Source organism: Chrysemys picta, chromosome 18 (assembly GCF_011386835.1).
Source record: "Chrysemys picta bellii isolate R12L10 chromosome 18, ASM1138683v2, whole genome shotgun sequence".
Classification (NCBI taxonomy): Eukaryota; Metazoa; Chordata; order Testudines; family Emydidae; genus Chrysemys; species Chrysemys picta.
This window is the reverse complement of record NC_088808.1, coordinates 12,464,401-12,482,082: the sequence shown is the minus strand read 5'-3', so window position 1 is coordinate 12,482,082 and position 17,682 is coordinate 12,464,401. Positions and strand designations below refer to the sequence as shown.

Below are 17,682 nucleotides of genomic sequence, written 5' to 3'. Positions count from 1 at the left end.
GATAGATAAGATGTAAATCCTCCTAATCACATTAAAGCACAATATAATTATATGTATTGTCTCCCTGTTTGCAGCATTGTTTGTTCTTTGTTTTACAAAAGCAACACAAGAATTAATGTACACCTCTACCTCAGTATAACACTGTCTTCGGGAGCCAAAAAATCTTACCGTGTTATAGGTGAAACCACGTTATATCGAACTTGCTTTGATCCACCGCAGTGGGCAGCCCCCCCAGAGCACTGCTTTACCACATTATATCCGAATTTGTGTTATACTGGGTAACATTATATCGGGGTAGAGATGTATTTGAGAACCCTCTCTTTGGAATACTACAGCAGAAATGGAAGAACAAAAACTTACTGAGTAGCTATGAAATAGAGTAGTTGCTAGCTTTGTCTTTATTAACATTAGCCCTGTGCTCTATTCTGTAATTTAAGTTTTGATCATCTTACATTTTGTTTGATGATGGTTTTTTGTTTTAAGTGGATGAGAACAATAATAATGGTGATTAAACATTTATACTGAGTTAGTGCCTAAATGCCATAACCAGGTTGGGACCCATTGTGCTCGGTACTGTAAATCACATAATACACGAGAGTCCCTGCCTTGAAGAATTTACCACCTAATCAAAACGAAATCCGAAGATTATGAAAAGACAGTTTGCTGCTAGTGTAAGCCACTGGTGAGCGTGCGCTACAGGTGCCCCTTTGTTCCTGATCCACAGAGGATATGAATTGTTACAGCACAAACTAGAGAGCTTTAGTTCAAGCTTTAGCAGCTCATGCTTTTTAGTTCTGGAAATCCCTAGTTCAGTCCCTGGCATGTTGGCCAAAAGAGTGGCCATCACTCTAGCTGTAAAAAAGTATGGTGTTGAGACCAACCCAGCTATGTCCTTTCGGAGATACTGGAATTGGAAACTGCAAGATTCTCTCTGAAGAATCAGCCTGCAAAGGCAGAGAACTAGGTAATTATGCTGACTGCCAGCCAACCAGTGCACATGCAGTGGAGTCAATGGGGTTTGCACCAGCACAGAGATTAGTGCAAGATCTTGGTTACAGTGAGATTCTGTGGCTTGATCTAATGTCCACTGAAGTCAATGGAAGGACTCCCGCCACCTTCAATGGGTGTTGGATTGGAGCCTTACTGAACTGCTCAAAAGCATCAAAAGGTAGCCATGTCTGAATTTCAAGAAGACAGTAACAAGTATAACCAGAGGTCGTTCCATGATTTCTGAGATGACACGGCAGACCACAGTTAAGAAGGAATTAAGGTAAAAAAATATGCCTGAGCAGAAATGAAGCAAGGCTGAGACCAGATGGAGAGTAGCATTATGATCCCAAACAGCCATAAAAGGCAATTTTTAACTTAATCTAAACTAAGATTTGCGGCTATGGCATTGTTTCCTTGCATAATTGTATGTAAGAATATTACAGCAGATTGCTCATCAAAGTGTTTTACTGATCCTGATGCAACTCAAAGAAAGTGATATGGTTATTAGATATCAGTCAATAGTTAGGTATCAAACTGGCTCTAAACGGTTGTGTCAGACAAACTACAGGGTTTCTCAGTCTTGAAGTAGTGTGGTCCAATGGCTAGGACATTACCCTTGGTGCCAGGAGATCCTAGCTCCGCACTGACCTACTATGTGACCTTGGGCAAGTTATAGCACCCCTTTGTGACTCAGTTTCCCCATCTATGAAATGGGGATAACGATAGCAACTCTCCTGTGTGTCAAGATCTTTGTGTTCTTGAAATAAAGAGCACTGTAGGAGTCTTATTTTCCTATGCAGTTGCTAATAGATCCTAATCCTACATCCCATTTACAGGAAGAAGTGTGACTTTATTTCCCAACCAGTCCCAACTTCATATGTGACGTTCATTAGGAATTTTTCAGTTATATATGGCTATAAAATGCCATACCAAAAAAATTAATATTAATCCTCAAATTCAACCATATTTCCTGGAATACAGTAGCCAGTTACATATGCATATGGTTGAATTTGAGGGTTAATATTAAATTTTTTGGTATGGCACTTTACATTAATACAGTATATTATGGCTTATTGGGATTCTGTGCTGAAATGCCCACTATGTTATATGGAAATTTATACATCTACATCATGACTAATAGGCCTTCTTTCTTGAAGCAAGCAAACTCTTCACTTCTGTGCTCTCACTCTCTCTCCACCCCTCCACAATGGCAACAGTATTTTGTAAAGCTCTACAAACTGGGTCCATTGCAGAAGTTGAATATTTACTGATGTGTGGAGTGTGGATTAGGACTAATGAGAGACCTGGTTGTGTCTCTCTTCCTCCAATTCCAAAAAATTAAGTCAATATTTATATACCCAACAGTGAACTGAATCCCTTCTTCCCCAGAGGAGAGTGAAATAAAATGAAGTGATTGAAACTGATGTTATGGAAGATTTTTTTTTTTAATTTAAACATAATTGGATAGCATGCTATTCGTCAGACAGTGACCACACAGCAGGAGATTCCAAGAGTGAACAAAAGTTCACTGGACATTGTACAGTGGTCGACCTTTTACTGTATTTGTTTAGAAAGGCCCCGTCATGTAAGGTGCTGAATACCTTCCACTCCCACTAAAAGCTCAAGGTGTACTCGGCACCTCTCAGATTTGGACAGAACACTTAGGAATTGGAAGTGGCTCACATTCTAGCAGTAGTCTAAACCAATTTATCAGTGTTGCTGTTGCTCTCCCAATGTAGATATCTAATCCAAAGCCCACCAGAGTCATGGAAAGGCTATCATTAACTTCAATGGGCTTTGGATCAAGCTCTGAATTGAATACTTTTTTTTTTTTTTTAAACCAGTATACACCCACTGCAAAATGCAACTTCTCCTAGCAGGCAGTTCCATTAAAGAAAAGATCTTTCAGTAAGGGATTTGCTTTTTACCTGCTTATGACAAATTGCTTTGTAGGTCTTTATTTCCCCATATCTAGTCTCCAGGGCATGTCTGTTCTGTATGAATCATAAACCCTCTAATTTAAGCAACTAATCATAGCATTAGCTTCTCTGATCCCCTCTCCTATGTCCACAGAGGTAGTTTAGCTCAGCCAAATCCCATGCAACTCGCTAATGCTTGGAAGTAGCTAATACTGAAAAGTCAAACCTAGTAGCCAACTGGAGTAATTTGATGTCTGCTGTCATGATTAGGAGCTCTCCGATTTGGTTAAGGATAGAACAAGAAGCTATTCTTTTATTTATGAATTTTCTTTCCAAAGTATCTCAGTGTTTAACCTTAGATAATAGGGTCACTATTACTCTTGTATTAAATCCCTTCTCAAAGGGACTTTCAATCCCCTTTCTTCAAGATATCTATAGTCTTGAGCCAGAAGGGGGCTGTGGGTGTTTTACTTGTGGCTGTTGGAAAGGGGCTGCTGAACTAGCTGCCGGGTGTAGTTGATATTGTTTGTTAACGTATGTCAGGGGGGCTTAGAGGGTCCACCTCCCTCTTGGTATAAATTGACATAACTTCACCATTTCAAGAGTTTCACCCATTTACACTGGCAGAAAATTCAGCCCAGCATTTTCAGATAGGTGCTTAGTTTTGAATATTTGTAAATATCAAAGAGTGATTGTTCCATAATAATGTCTTCTTTTTTTTTTAAAGGAGCTTAAGTGCTTGTACAGCATGGCCACTTCAGCGCACATTACAAAAATAAAATGTTAGGAAACTGAATGTGTTTGTTTTCCTATTATTTGTTAAGTCCAGCTTTAAAATGATCCCAGTTCCACTGGGGAAGCGTCCTCACACTTCTCGTTACTGTGAGCAGACGTTCCCATGCACAGTTTCATAATAGGATGAAAAAAATTCCAATACTCCATATGAAGAGTAAGTACTAGGGTCCCAACTCCACTCACAGTTACAGGGGTGTAAATGAAGTTACCTTCAGTGGAGTTTGCTTCAGATTTACATTGGTGTAACTGGGTTCAGAATTTGGCCCTTAGATATTTTTAATATTTAGCTGCGCAGATGTCATTTTCAGTGGCATCATTACAGGGTGGCAAGTATAGGGACCAAATCAACAGCTTTTAAGTCTGTTTTCTCCACTACTGTTCTTCCAACGCCCATTGAAGTCAATGGGAGTCTTGTAATTGATTTAAATATATTGTGGACGAGGCTTGAGATTTGTACCCCAAAATAACTAGAGACAGTGATACCAAATGTTTCTTCCACTAAACTGATTTAACTCTGAGATCATCTCTCATCATATAGAGCATCTCACTAGCGCATCATCAGACAAACGTTTCCATTGGCAAACTGACTTCATCATCCTCAAGATTTTCTTTGTGTCTAAGCTAATTTATCCTTTGTCAGCTTCAGCTCCCATATTAAATCCAGCCTAAACAGTTATTTTTTTCTCTTATATTGTTTCAGTGGAGTTACTTCTAGGGATCCGTTATGTTAACTCCTTAAGGTGGTGGTGGTTGTTTTAAGATGAAAGGAATAGTTCCACTAGTCTCTTCTCATTGCATCACTATAGTTACCTTTCTTTGAACTATTTCAACTGCACTTTTTAAATTAGTGTGTAGCTCAGATCTGCATTCTTTGTAAAAGTCTTGCATTAACTAACTTGATTGAATAAATAAGTGATAATACTTAACACTTTCCATCTCCAAAACCTTGCATAAACATTAATATTTTCTTAATATTCATATCAGTGTACCTAGGGTTACCATACGTCCGGATTTCCCCGGACATGTCCTCCTTTTGTGTGCTAAAAATAGCGTCCGGGAGGAATTTGTAAAGCACTCACAATGTCCGGGATTAGCAGAGAGTGGCTGGGAGGGCTGCAGGGAAGTCCCGGGCTGGACTCAGGAGCAGCTGTAGAGGAGCCGGATCCGCCCTGCATTCTGAGCCAGCAGCTGCCTTGCAGCCCAGTCCGGCAACACTGTGCAGGGCCAGACCGGGTTTTGTTGTGCAGGGCCAGACCGGGTTTTGTTGTGCTGGGGAGCTCAGCCACGTGTCCGGCTCGGCTGCACAGAGCCCAACACTCTGTTCTGAGCAGCAGGGTAAGGAGGTCAGGGGGCAGGAAGGTTCTGGAGGTGGAGGTCAAGAAACGGGGGGGGGCTTTTTGGGGGGAGTGGAGAAAGTTTTGGGCAGTCAGGGTACAGGTAGGGGGTAGGGTCCTGGGGGGCAGTTGGGGGGGGTCTTAGGAGGGGGCAGTTAGGGGACAAGGAGCGGGGGGGGGGGTAGGGGGCTGGGAGTTCTGGGGGGGAGCTGTCAGGGGGCAGGAGTGGAGAGAGGGATCGGAGCAGTCAGGGGACAGGGAGCAGAGGGGTTTAGATGGGTTGGGAGTTCTGGGGGGGGCTGTCAGGGGGCAGGAGTGCGGAGAGGGATCGGAGCAGTCAGGGGACAGGGAGCAGAGGGGTTTAGATGGGTTGGGAGTTCTGGGGGGGGGCTGTCAGTGGGTGGGGAGTGGTTGGATGGGGCATGGGAGTCCCAGGGGTCTGTCTGGGGGTGGGGGTGTGGATAAAGGTTGGGGCAGTCAGGGGACAAGAGGCAGGGAGGCTTAGATAGTCCTGGGGGGCAGTTAGGGGCAGGGGTCCCAGGAGGGGGTAGTCAGGGGACAAGGAACGGGGGGAGGGTTGGGAGGTCGGGGGGGGCGGGAAGTGGGAGGGGCAGGGGCGGGGCTAGGGCGGGGCTCCTCCCGTCCTCTTTTTTGCTCGCTGAAATATGGTAACCCTAAGTGTACCTGTCCTGTGCAGTAAGGCAGATGAGGAGACACACTGTTCTCTCCGCTATATTATCCACAGCGCTCCCCATGGTCAGACTAAGTCAAGGAGCTAACTAATGTTGTGGGGGAAAGTAGTTCTCAGCTCACCCTCCCACTACTCCCTCCTTTTGCCGCAACAACTCGCCAGTCACCACCAACCACATGATGAATAGATTGTTATTACAAACAACACTTGGCAGGTATTTCTAATGCACCTTTCCTCATAGGATCTCAAAGTATTTTACAATTATGAATGCAATCTCAAATTTAACACCTGTGTGAGCCAGATAAGTTATGTTCCCCTGTTTAACAGATGGATATACTGAAAATGCAAGAAGTTTAAATGGCCTGATTTTCAAAGGCATTGTGCACTCATAGATCCAAAGGAGGTCAATGGGAACTGTGCGTGCTCAGCATGACTCTAAAAATCAGGCCATAAATGACTTGTCCAAAGTCATGCAGCAAATGAGTGGCAGAGCAGGGAAAAGAAACCAGGAATCCTGCTTCCCAATCCCTCAGCCCACATTTCTTCTCTTTAAACACCCATTCCATTCTGTAAGTTTTCAAGAGTTTGCATTTCAAATGATGGGAGGCAAAACAACAACAACAACAACAAAAAATGCCTGTTCCAGATACAGTGTCACTGAGACAGCTTGTGAAGAAAATAATAAACAGCTTGTCTGTGCTGTTTTTCCCTTCACCCTGACTTGTTTAATAATGGAAGGTTCAGGAAAAACCAAGGGACATAAGCAAGTTTCTGTACAGGACTTTCCCTCCCAAAGTTAGTTGGTAAAAGAGCAAGATATGCAAGCTTTAAAAAAAAGGAAAACATTGAATTAAAATATTTGTAAGTGGCACCGATGGCTTTGATTTTATTTTTATTATTTTATTTTTATTTTTTCTGCAAACCACCAAAGACCACCCTTTCCCTCTAGGAATACTGGGATGATAGTCTACTGAAAATTATAGATTCCAGAATTTGAAAGGGAACCACAAAAACTCAATCATAGTTATTAACACACCAAACACCCACTGAAGGATTAATCTTCCCTTCGCCAGAACTAACCGCGCAAAGTAAAGGTAGCAAACTGACATCAAACACCCACAACTGGGAGTTGCTTATTGAAAGCACCAGAGCAGGAAGGCATGCCTTGCCTGCCTGCACAGATCACAGTGCATTAGGGAGACAAAGCTGGGGAGAGGGGCTCTCCTTACAGAACTAGTTTAAAGCTTGTTTTTACAAGGTGGTTTGTATACAGTTACCCCTTCCAAGCACCTAGCACCAGGACTGCTGGCTAAAATGATTTGTATGGAGAAAAGAGCCACTTTCTTCACTATGTAATTCAGTGCGCTAGATGGACCTTTGGTGTGACCCAATACAGCCATTCTTATGTTCTAACACCCTTTTCGGGTGGGTATTGTACCTCTTCCAGGTAAAGAAGCTGAGGTACACAGATTAAAGGCTGGATTCTGCCCAGTTTACTCATGTAGTGTATTGCTTCTCAAGTAATCCCACAGATTCCAATGGGGCTGCTCACAGAGTAAGGTGCATACATGTCAGAACCTGGCTTTAAGTGAATCACCTAAAGTCACTCAGCAAGTCAGCGACAGATCTGGGAATAGGACCCAGGAGTTCCGACTTCCTGTTTCCTACTGTAGCCAATAGCCTGTATTGATATTTAATCATTCCCAGAAGGGGTGCGTGTGGAGGGATTATGAGATTAATGACAATAGACCTGATTCAGATAACTTTTGCCCCAAAGACACTCTGATATAAGACACAGGGTCAGGAGCAGAGATTGCATGATTAAAGTCCCCGCGCTTTCATTTTCAATTGAATGAAAGCGTTTCCCTGGCTTTGCGTGCCGTCAGTGGATCCTGTGCGGGATGTTGTCTTTACAATGCCGCAGTTATTCCTCACTGAGGGTTCATCCAGTTTAATGGAGTGATCTCAGTAGGTGAACATCTTAGGTATATCTCCATATTTAAAAAAAAAAAAAAAAGACCCATCTCATAGAACTGGAAGGGACCCCGAAAGGTCATCGAGTCCAGCCCCCTGCCTTCACTAGCAGGACCAAGTACTGATTTTGCCCCAGATCCCTAAGTGGCCCCTTCAAGGATTGAACTCACAACCCTGGGTTTAGCAGGCCAAGTTTTTGAAATCATTACCTGTATTGTTTACGGGACATGCTTTGGTGTGAGCTGTTCCCCAGCCGATACACTGGATGGACCAAAGGCTTTTGTAAAGACAAAATACAGTAGAGTGAATTAACCCTTTTCACACTGAACTTCATGGCAAGTACACCCAGGAAACATCTCTTAACAACAAGGCCCAGTGTCCAAGGCACATCCTAGCTGATACTCCATTTGCTTTACAGATAGTCCATCAAAAACCACCACGTGAGACATGCCCAGAAGCCAGCAGCAGTAAAAGCTCCAAGGAAGTCAGCAGACAAACATACTCCACAGTGATACAACCAGTGCAATGTGGACCCGGGGCGGAGTGCTTAAACAGATGTGGATCTGTGACTGCAACGCAGCATTTATAGGCAGAGGCTCGCTATTCTGTGCTCTTATGAACAGCAGGGGCCAAGGAAATGTGATGAAATATCCCCAGCTGTGGAATGGCAAAGCAAACAGAACACAAGCTAAACCTTAATGGGCTGGTTATTGGAAACAGCAGCCCATAATGCTCTGTTTCTCATCTCACTTACACCAAGTTTACCCCCCTGTAACTCCATCCTGGAGCTATTCCTGATTTACACTGGTGAAGAGAAAAATCAGGTCCTGCCTCTCCAATGCTTTGTTTAGCTAAACAAAGCAGATCTGCAGATCCCGACTGACAGAAGAACATACACAGAGCTTTTACTCAGCTGAATTGTTTTAAAACAGGCTACAATATTGGCACATGGCCTTTTAGGCAACAAACATTTGCATCTAATTTGTTATCGATTCCATCTCCCCACTATAGGAATTCAGGCTACTTCTAGTTTGCTTGCTACAGAATAATTAGCCTTGCTTACCCTCTCCAAAAGCAGGAAATAAAGTGCTCCATAGACAAACTCCCTGGTCACAAAAAGAACAAAGCCAGGAATAGATTAATCACTGGATGTTGTTTCCAGGATAGAAGTCAAAGCTGAGAACACGCACCTTGGTTATTAAAATGGTGACTTTCTTTGCCATTAAAACCCAGATGCCTTTTGTTCTTCCTGCTGATTCAAATTTTTGCATGCTTGAGGCTTGCAATGTTGGTGGTCTAACACACAGCAACTTAAATGCTGAGGGTGATTACTGTAGAATCCTGTGTGTATATGCAGTATATATGTTTGTGGGTGTGTGGACAACTTGGGTACAAGATTAAAAACCTGCTTTATGTTTCTGTGGAACCTTCTTTATGTTTCAGCTCAACTCTTAGTATTTTAAGGTAGTAACTTTCCATTACTCCCAGCCTGGCCCACACTTCCTCCCCTGCAGCCGACCACTTAGCCCTCTACAAGGTGCAAAATGAAGACAGTCCCTGTCATGAAGAGCTCGCAATCTAAAAGACAAACAGAGAGAAGGTGATGCACTGGGAAACCCAGAGTGAGGCGTAACTTGGAAGGCTTCAAAATGGTTATTGGCTCACTTCTTATTGGCCATCACAGAAGGAGTGAGCCTACAATACGATAGTAAGTGTTTAACCTACACATCACAGGTGAGAGGGTTAACAGTGCTGGTATTTACCTAGCTCAACAAAATCCTCTCAGAGTCATTGGCCAATCACGGGGGAAAGAAGAGCCCATATTAATTAAGCGATTGGCCCAATGATCACTGATTTATGGGAATACAATGGGCTGAGTGATGTTCATTTGCCCCATTGCACACACAAGGAGGAAATGGGAGATGTTCTGGACACTGGCTTGTTGATCAATTATCACAACTGCTGCAGTGTAGACACGGCGGAAATTTACCAATATAAAACCCACCTGCTCAGCTGTAGTAATGAGAAGGGACAGTTTTACAAACTCACTTTTCAAATTTGAGCCACACTGAGCAAACAGTGTTAGGTGATGTGGAGAAGCTAGTGAGATTATTCAGGAGAGGGGCCATTGCTTACTGAAGATGGGGCAGGTTTCAAATATTCTGATTTATGAGGTCCCTTCTCCCCCATCTCCTTCACGCTAAGCAGATATGAGACTGGGGGGGGAAGTGCATACACAAAAGTAGGGACAAGGAAGGAGTCAGGTCAGGGAATCCAAGGAACATTCAAACAACAACTCAGCTTAAAACCATGGGTTAGTGTGTCACAGTCTCATTCCAAGTGTGAGATTTTCTGCTGTACTTTGATTTAAGCCGGAGGCAAGACTAGCCGACTGTTTTAGATAAACCAAGAGTGTGATTTATGCCCTACAACACTTTTACAGCAGCTGCAAAACTGAGAAAGGAAAAAAAGACAGTGGAATTTCATGCCCGAAATGTCACTTTGCAAGATGGTGAAAGAGCAGCCTGGGATGGAGAAAGATGCAAACCTGCCATTTTAATTAATGCCATAGACTTGGATACAACTGTACATTCTGACAAAGGGCTTGGTGGAATCGTGAGAGATCATCTCTAAAGGCCTCTTTAAAACAACATTAGTCTGTCTAAATAATGGAAACTGGAGCCCTCTAGTTCAGTTCCTAAACATAGATGGAAATTGCACCTTCGAATCAAGATTTTTCAAAAGCAACTATGATTTTGGGTTCCTCCGTGTTTGGGTGCCCCACTTGAGACACTGTAAAAGGGCCTAATTTTCAGGAAGTGCTGAGCACCTGGCCTTCTGAAAACGAGGTCCCTTTAAAAGTATCTCAAGTTGGACATCCGAAAAATGAAGGCACTCCAAACCACGGTTTGAAAATCTTGGGCTAGACCCACTGCATAGCAAGTCACTTCAGACAGAGTTTCTAAATTCCGTATTATATAGTTACAGATACACACACTCCTTTTATCCATTCTGTAGACTGGTGCTTTCCCTATCTTTTGCTGTTACTGTCCATAATTCTATTTTCATTTGTTGTGAAACACCCAGAAAGCTTTGGCATAGCTGGAGGATTTGTCAATTATCTTATATCCTTCCTTTCCCAAAATGGAAATGAAGTTTTTCCACATGTGAAGAGTGACAGTTTCATGATGATCCTTTATACTGTTATCTCATAGCCTGCCATCTAAGTAACACATGGAGACCTCATCTGTTCCTGTAATTTTCCAGAGCCAGAAGAAATGACAAGTTAAAGACAGCTCTCAGGATGAACACTTTTTCCCCTCCTCCTGTAAGAAAAATCCAGATGCAGCTGCCTCTGGGTTGACTTAGGTGGCACAAGGAGGACAAGTGTCTTGTGTAAGTGACTCAGACTGGATTAGAAGAACCCCAATTCTCCTCTGGCTTCCTGCCTTTGGTTCTAACCACTAGACCACATGGACTCTGGAATGAAAGATACTTTCACGAAACAGCTCTCTACATACTGTGTCTCTGACTATGTTAACCAATGGTGTTACCACAGGACTTCACATACTGTAACTAGTATTCCTCCTGTGCTGTGCTGGTTCATACCACTTACCAAGCAGAGCATGAAGGTAAAAAGCTAACAACACCGCATTCTGTGTAATTATGGCACAATCCTGGAAGGTTCTGAATTAAGCATCTATGGGATCCAACAAGATCTAAAATTCTGATGTGTAACAGTACTTGGATCCAGCTGTTTTGTCTTTGAATACTGGAAGATCTACATTTCTCTCAGATTTTGCACTGTAGTCTGACAGAATCCAGGTGTTTCCTCACTAAACTTAGATATAGCAGAGTCTCTCTGGCTTCTCACTGATTGGTTTAGCTCAGAACAGGTCCAAGTCTTTTTTCATTGGACACCTATGGAATTATTAGAGTCCATGGGCCAAATTCAAAGATCACAATGTGGTGAAAGCCGGTGTATGGTGAGTGTAAAGAACTTTGAATGTAAGGGAATCTAAGGAGGTATAAAATAATGGGGTTTATTTTAACCCACACGTTCTTACTACTACACATTCCTGTTAGTTGTTTTCCCATTATACTCTTCTCTGTTCATCCCTCATCCTGTAAGTTATTTAGACACCCACTTCCATGTAAGTCCCAGTACAGTACCCTAGCCCAAGGACCTTGATACCTCAAGGTCAAAACTAGCTGGGGCTACAGAACAGACAAGATAACCATTTCCATTAGATTTGTTTTTGAGCAGGTTGAACTGAAATAGCTGGAGAAATTATTCAGGCTACTCAAAGCTTATCTATACTGTGGGTCTAGTCTGTTTTAACATCAGGGCAGCGGAATCTGTGTTAAAACCAAGTTTGAATCATTTTGGCGAATTTCTCCAACTTAGACACAGCCTAAACTTGTATGATGAAAGAAGGATCTAGTTCTGACCCAGTCTCTTGGAGAAATTCTCTTTAAGATTTTTGGGTGGCCAGTACATCTGAATCAAAGCAAAACAGAAATGAAATAAAAATCAGGACATGCCTTTCATGTTCATCCAACCATCACTGAATTAAAGTTAAGATGAGTAGCAAGGAAGTGAAGAGACCATGATGAGCTACAGTGGCCCAGAAGATGCAGGTGGGACATGGACCTCCCATTATTACTTGGGTTTCCATGCATAATTTTTCTGAAGACACCTTAACTACAAACAGATTTTTTTTATCTAGGTTGATTTACTGTTGAGAAGGAGCTTATCCATTCTTTATGCCCATTACACAATTTCCCTCCTCTCCCATCCCAGTAACAAAAACTCTCTTGGCTTGCTCCAAATGAATCTGAATGCCTCCTGGCCTGTCCTTAGAAGCTACCAAGAATGTCTGGTGCTGCTTTCACTGGACTTTCCAGGTGCCAGTCTGGAATAATCATAGGCTAATAATACAGTACGAAAACAAAGTACCACTGAAAAGTTATTGAACTCTCCATAAGTTATTTCATCTAACTAATAGCAAACAAATTCCTATTATAACAACTGGATCACAGGACAGGAGTTCTCTCCAACATCATAGTTTCTCCAGATTCATTTACTTATCAATTCACTTTGCTTGACGGTTACAAATCACCAGAAATGCATGAGCAGACATTCCCTATATTTGTACATCTGGGGGGAAAGCTTTGTCAGCAGGGAGCACTCCATTCTGGGACTTGCTTCCCTCACCCTTGTTCTGGTGCTCTATACTCAATGACCTGCAGGGCATGGTGCAAAGCCTATCTGTTTACTCAGGCTTTTCCTGAGGGGGTCTATTGAAGCGAAGAGGACTCTTCTTTTTCTGAGGTGGGGAAAAGAGTTATTAGTGATGTTGACATGATTTGTCAACGCCATTGATCCTGTGTGTGGGGTGTTTTTAAAGCTGTTCGTGCAAGTGCACATAGAGAGGGATGCTATATGCACAATAGAATTGGAAACATCCTGCCAAACTTATGCAACAGATGCCACCCCGATCAATTTAATGAGAGGCAGCACAGTCCAGTGGTTAGATCAGAGAGCCAGGATGGCTGGGTTCTGTTGTATTAATTTAGATGAAATGAATGGGCCAAAGGTGTCAACATAACCCAGTTTACTGTTCAGCATTAAACAGTGTTAAACAAGGGTTAGGTATACAGAGACCTCAGCCTGCTTAGCCCCATGACACAAACACTATTAAAAATTCGTTTAACCTTTTTATTAAAGATAAGGAAAAGACAGAAAATCAGTTAATAAATTTGAAATGTAAAGTATTAATTATGGCTTTCATTTTAACAAACTTTTTGTCCTCTTTCTCTTTAGCTGGAGAGAACTTTTAGAAAGAAAAGGCCCCAAGTGATTAGAGCACTCTCATGAGAGGATTTGAATAGGGGTCTCCCATCTTTCAACTACTCAAGGGGCGGGGGAAATTGAACTCGGGTCTCCCACATCCCAGGTGAATGCTTTCACCTCTGGGCTAAAAGTTATAAAGTTGGTGGCACTACCATCACCACCTCTTCCAGCCATTGTGTGTGGAGTAAGACAGGCACCTCACTCATTCTCGCAAGATATTACTTAGATGCCTTAGATGCTGACTCTAGGCAGCAGGTTCCCATTTGTGGATTGCTAAGCAGAGCTAGGTGCCTCCATGCAGCCTGGACTTAGGTACCTATCTTCATGACATTGGCAGGGTTCAGTACACATTCCTCTGGTGGGGATCTGACATGGGCTAGGTTAGGCAGCTCCCCTCCTCACATCCCCAGCTGGGTTGCAATGAGAGAGAGTGTGACGGGTTCGGTCACAGAGACCCCCTTGGGACTGTCACCTGATGTGTTGAGATTACCTCTGAGCCCATTTTCCCTGCCAGCTTGGGACTCCAAAACCCTGTCTTGTTGAGCCAGACATGCTAGCCTGCTGCAACCCAGAGTCTGGTCCACGCCCCCAAAGGTGCAAACTTAACTGAAAACAGCTCAGCAGGTACTTATCTCAAGCACCCAGACACCCAGTTCCCAATGGGATCCAAACCCCAAATAAATCCGTTTTACTCTGTATAAAGCTTATACAGGGTAAACTCATAAATTTTCCACCCTCTATAACACTGATAGAGAGAGATGCACAGCTGTATTAATCACTTACTCTGGGTTTACTAATAAATAAAAGTATAAAAGGTAGGATTTAAGTGGTTTCAAGTAATGACAGAACAAAGTAAGTTACCAAGCAAAATAAAGCAAAAACATGCAGGTCTAAGCTTAATACATTAAGAAATTGATTACAGGTAATATCTCAGCCTCAGAGATGTTCCAATAAGCTTCTTTTACAGACACGACTCCTTCCTAGTCTGAGTTCAATCCTTTCCCCGATACAGTCCTTATTAGTTCCAGCAGACATCTTAGGTGAAATGGAAACTAGAGGTTTTCTCATGACTGGAACCTCTTTGTCCTGCTCCACCTCCTTTTATCGCTGTGGCACAAGGTGGGAATCTTTTGTGTCTCTGGGTCCCCACCCCTCCTTCTAAATGGAAAAGTACCAGATTTAAGATGGATTCCAGTATCATGTGACCTGGTCACATGTCCTGGGAGACCTCATTCTTCATTACCCATGGGCTGGCGCACACATACACAGGAAGGTTTGCAAGTAAACACAGCCATTTACAACCAATTGTCCTAGTCAATGAGAGCCATCAAGATTCTAAACCACCATTAATGGCCCACACTTTGCAGAAGTACAATAGGACCTCAGATACAAGAATGATATGTGCATACAAATAGGAGGAATATATTCAGTAGATTATAACCTTTGTAATGATACTTTACAAGAGACCTTTTGCATAAAGCATATTCCAGTTATATCATATTCACACTTATAAACATATTTCCATAAAACATATGGAGTGCAACATCACAGAGTTAAGTGGTGCAGAAGGGCTTCCATAGCTAGGTGTATTTCACACTTCAGGCCTGATCCAATTCCCACTGAAGTCAAGGTGAATCTTATCATTAAATCCCATTAAAAGCTAAACAGGACTTTTGTGATCAGGGATCTTAAATAGTTTTTGTTCTATTTTTAAAGGCAGCAGGGCTGGTGTGACCACTAGGCGAACTAGGTGGCCGCCTAAGGTGCCAAGATTTGGGGGTGCCAAAAAGCAGTGCCCCCCAATTTTTTTTTTTTTACACTATTGCTCCCAGCGGGGGACAGGCCGCTCGCAGCTGCGTTAGCACCTACCTCTGCGGGCGTCCTCTGCAACTGCGGGCCCCGCCGCCTCCCTCCGCCGCGCCCCACATCATGGACTGTTTGCTCATGTCACATGGCACTGCAAAGAACGGGCCTTTTTCTGCCCTGCTACTAGTGGAGAGCTAAGTGAATATTGCAGCAGCCACCCACTCCCCCGGTAAGATTTTGCATCCTGGAATTTGTCCGTTCCTAGGATTTCACGATGCCATTTCTCCATAGCACACTCACTTCCTTAACTTTGGTCAAGAAAGCAACACACATTGTTGGGAATCCACCACAGTTCCCATGATTGTTAAGTAGTTAGTTGATCCTTTTTTAATTAATCTTCCCAGAGACAATTACATCTGCTAGAAGAAATGCAGCTCCTATATTCCTAGAAACAAACTCTTATTCCTACAAGGCAATGAGATGGGCAACTAAAGCTGTCAATTCTCAGTCTAGCGCAAAAGCACATTGATTGACCCCTTATGGTACGTTTTCTTCTAAAACTTGACATACACACCTTTCTTCTTATATCACTTAATTTTCCCCATTCCAATTCTCTTTTAGGATGGAGAGTTATACATGTAAAGCATGCCGCTTTTATATATGATATATGCTGCATGTCAGGATTAAAATGAGCCATATCTATTGTTAGTCTCCATGGGACTGCGCAAAAATCATGCGGAATGCTCATCTTTTTCACAACATACAGACATTCAAGGTCTCAATTTTTGGCAACACTAAAACATATATTTTGTCTTTCACCACTTGGCAGGCTTTAGCTAGGGGATAGTTGAGCATCTGATGATATTTGTATAGAAAGGGGCCAATCTCAGAATCTTTGATCTGGACACCTTTGAATTTCATGGGGGATGGGGGAGAAAGGGTATTCAGAGTCAAATTTTGGATCTAAAGCAACCCATTCTTGCTTTGATTCTGGGTCAGATGCACCACTTGAATGGGACTAATTTTCTAGCTTTCATTGAAATCTCGTGAGAGCTCAGCTTTTTGGGGGGTGGGGGGGAGAGGTGGTAAAGAAAACCTAAACAAAATAACCTTTGTGATATTTTGGTCCATGCATTTTATACCCAAACCAGGCTCCGATTCAGACTTGAACCCTAAACCTAAATCTGACTTTAATATCACCTGCTACCATTTGGGAAAAGGGCAACAGCACTGGTGTCAAGAGAGCGCCAGTGGTGTGAGAAGAAGGGCCAGAGTGTTCATACTCAATGGTTGAGGGTTTCAAAACAGTATAGGGAATTTAGACCCACATCTTCCATTAGTCATTAAAATTAATGGAAAATTTGCATCTAAATCCCTGAGAAGGCTTTGAAAAGTTCGACCAATGCAGTTCAGAAGTTGTATCTGTCATGCAAAGCTTCCCAAGATATTTTACAGAGTTGAATGGGATTTGTTTTTAGTATAAAGTTAAATTGCTCATTTGGGAAAACATTATGCAAATGAGTCAATTAATAAAATTAAGCAATGCATTTAGAGGCTGAAGTACCAGTAGGTAAGCAGGAATAAGAGCACAAAGAAGAGCTAATGCAGCTGGAATGAAAGTGTAAGTGGACAGAGGCAGCAGCTTCATCAGATCTGAATGTTTATATTTTGTTTTAACATTTGTGAAGCCAAGAGATAAATGAAAGGGCAGCGGTAGCAGCCGCCAAGGATCTAGCCTCTCTTACGCTTGGGATCAGAAAGCCTCTTTGAAAATATAGCATTTATGATAATCTGTTACCTGATACAAACCCAGGCACCCCCACCTCCAAGTGTTTTGTATTTTTCTATTTTCAGAGTAATCCATTTGCTGGCATAATCATCAAACTTCTCCTCAGCCCAGAGGCTCCAGTTACAGAGTCTGACTACTGTGCAGTGGAGTGCAAGCCAGGTTAGTGTTAAGCAAAAAGTCAGATTCCAAAGATTGCCAGTACTTAATCCCGTATCATTAAACAAATGTATTTGTTAGGAATATTCCACAGCTTTGAAAATAAAAATATATATAAACACAACTCATTCTGTTCCATGGGGAAAAAAGTCTTTATCCTTCATGAAACTAAATTTGTATTCCTGCATGGAAAAAATCTGAAAATTGCACTGAATGGCAGAACTGTCAAAGAAGGGCTCTTTCAGCCTCTGAACAGAATGGCTTGTTTTGTTATTACGATTCCCTGGAAATTGGTATGTAGTCATCAGTTGAATATAAACTTTCATCAGAAGCATCTGAAAGATTCTTGCATTTACATTCCAGAAGAGAAG

General features: G+C 42.5%; 1 protein-coding gene and 1 long non-coding RNA gene across 3 annotated transcripts in view; one reads left to right on the top strand and one right to left on the bottom strand.

Moving 5' to 3' along the window:
• Positions 1–17,314, top strand: part of LOC112059919 (uncharacterized) — a 30,413-nt gene extending 13,099 nt beyond the window's left edge. Inside the window, exon 3 of one of the 2 annotated variants that reach the window (XR_010593739.1) lies at positions 17,221–17,314. This is a non-coding gene — a long non-coding RNA (uncharacterized LOC112059919). Of the gene's footprint in view, positions 1–8,121; positions 9,130–17,220 lie in introns of those variants that run through there. The other variant, XR_006175378.2, reaches the window with a different exon arrangement.
• Positions 1–17,682, bottom strand: part of LOC101953340 (collagen alpha-1(XXVII) chain) — a 258,835-nt gene that overhangs the window by 239,364 nt on the left and 1,789 nt on the right. The window lies entirely within an intron of this gene.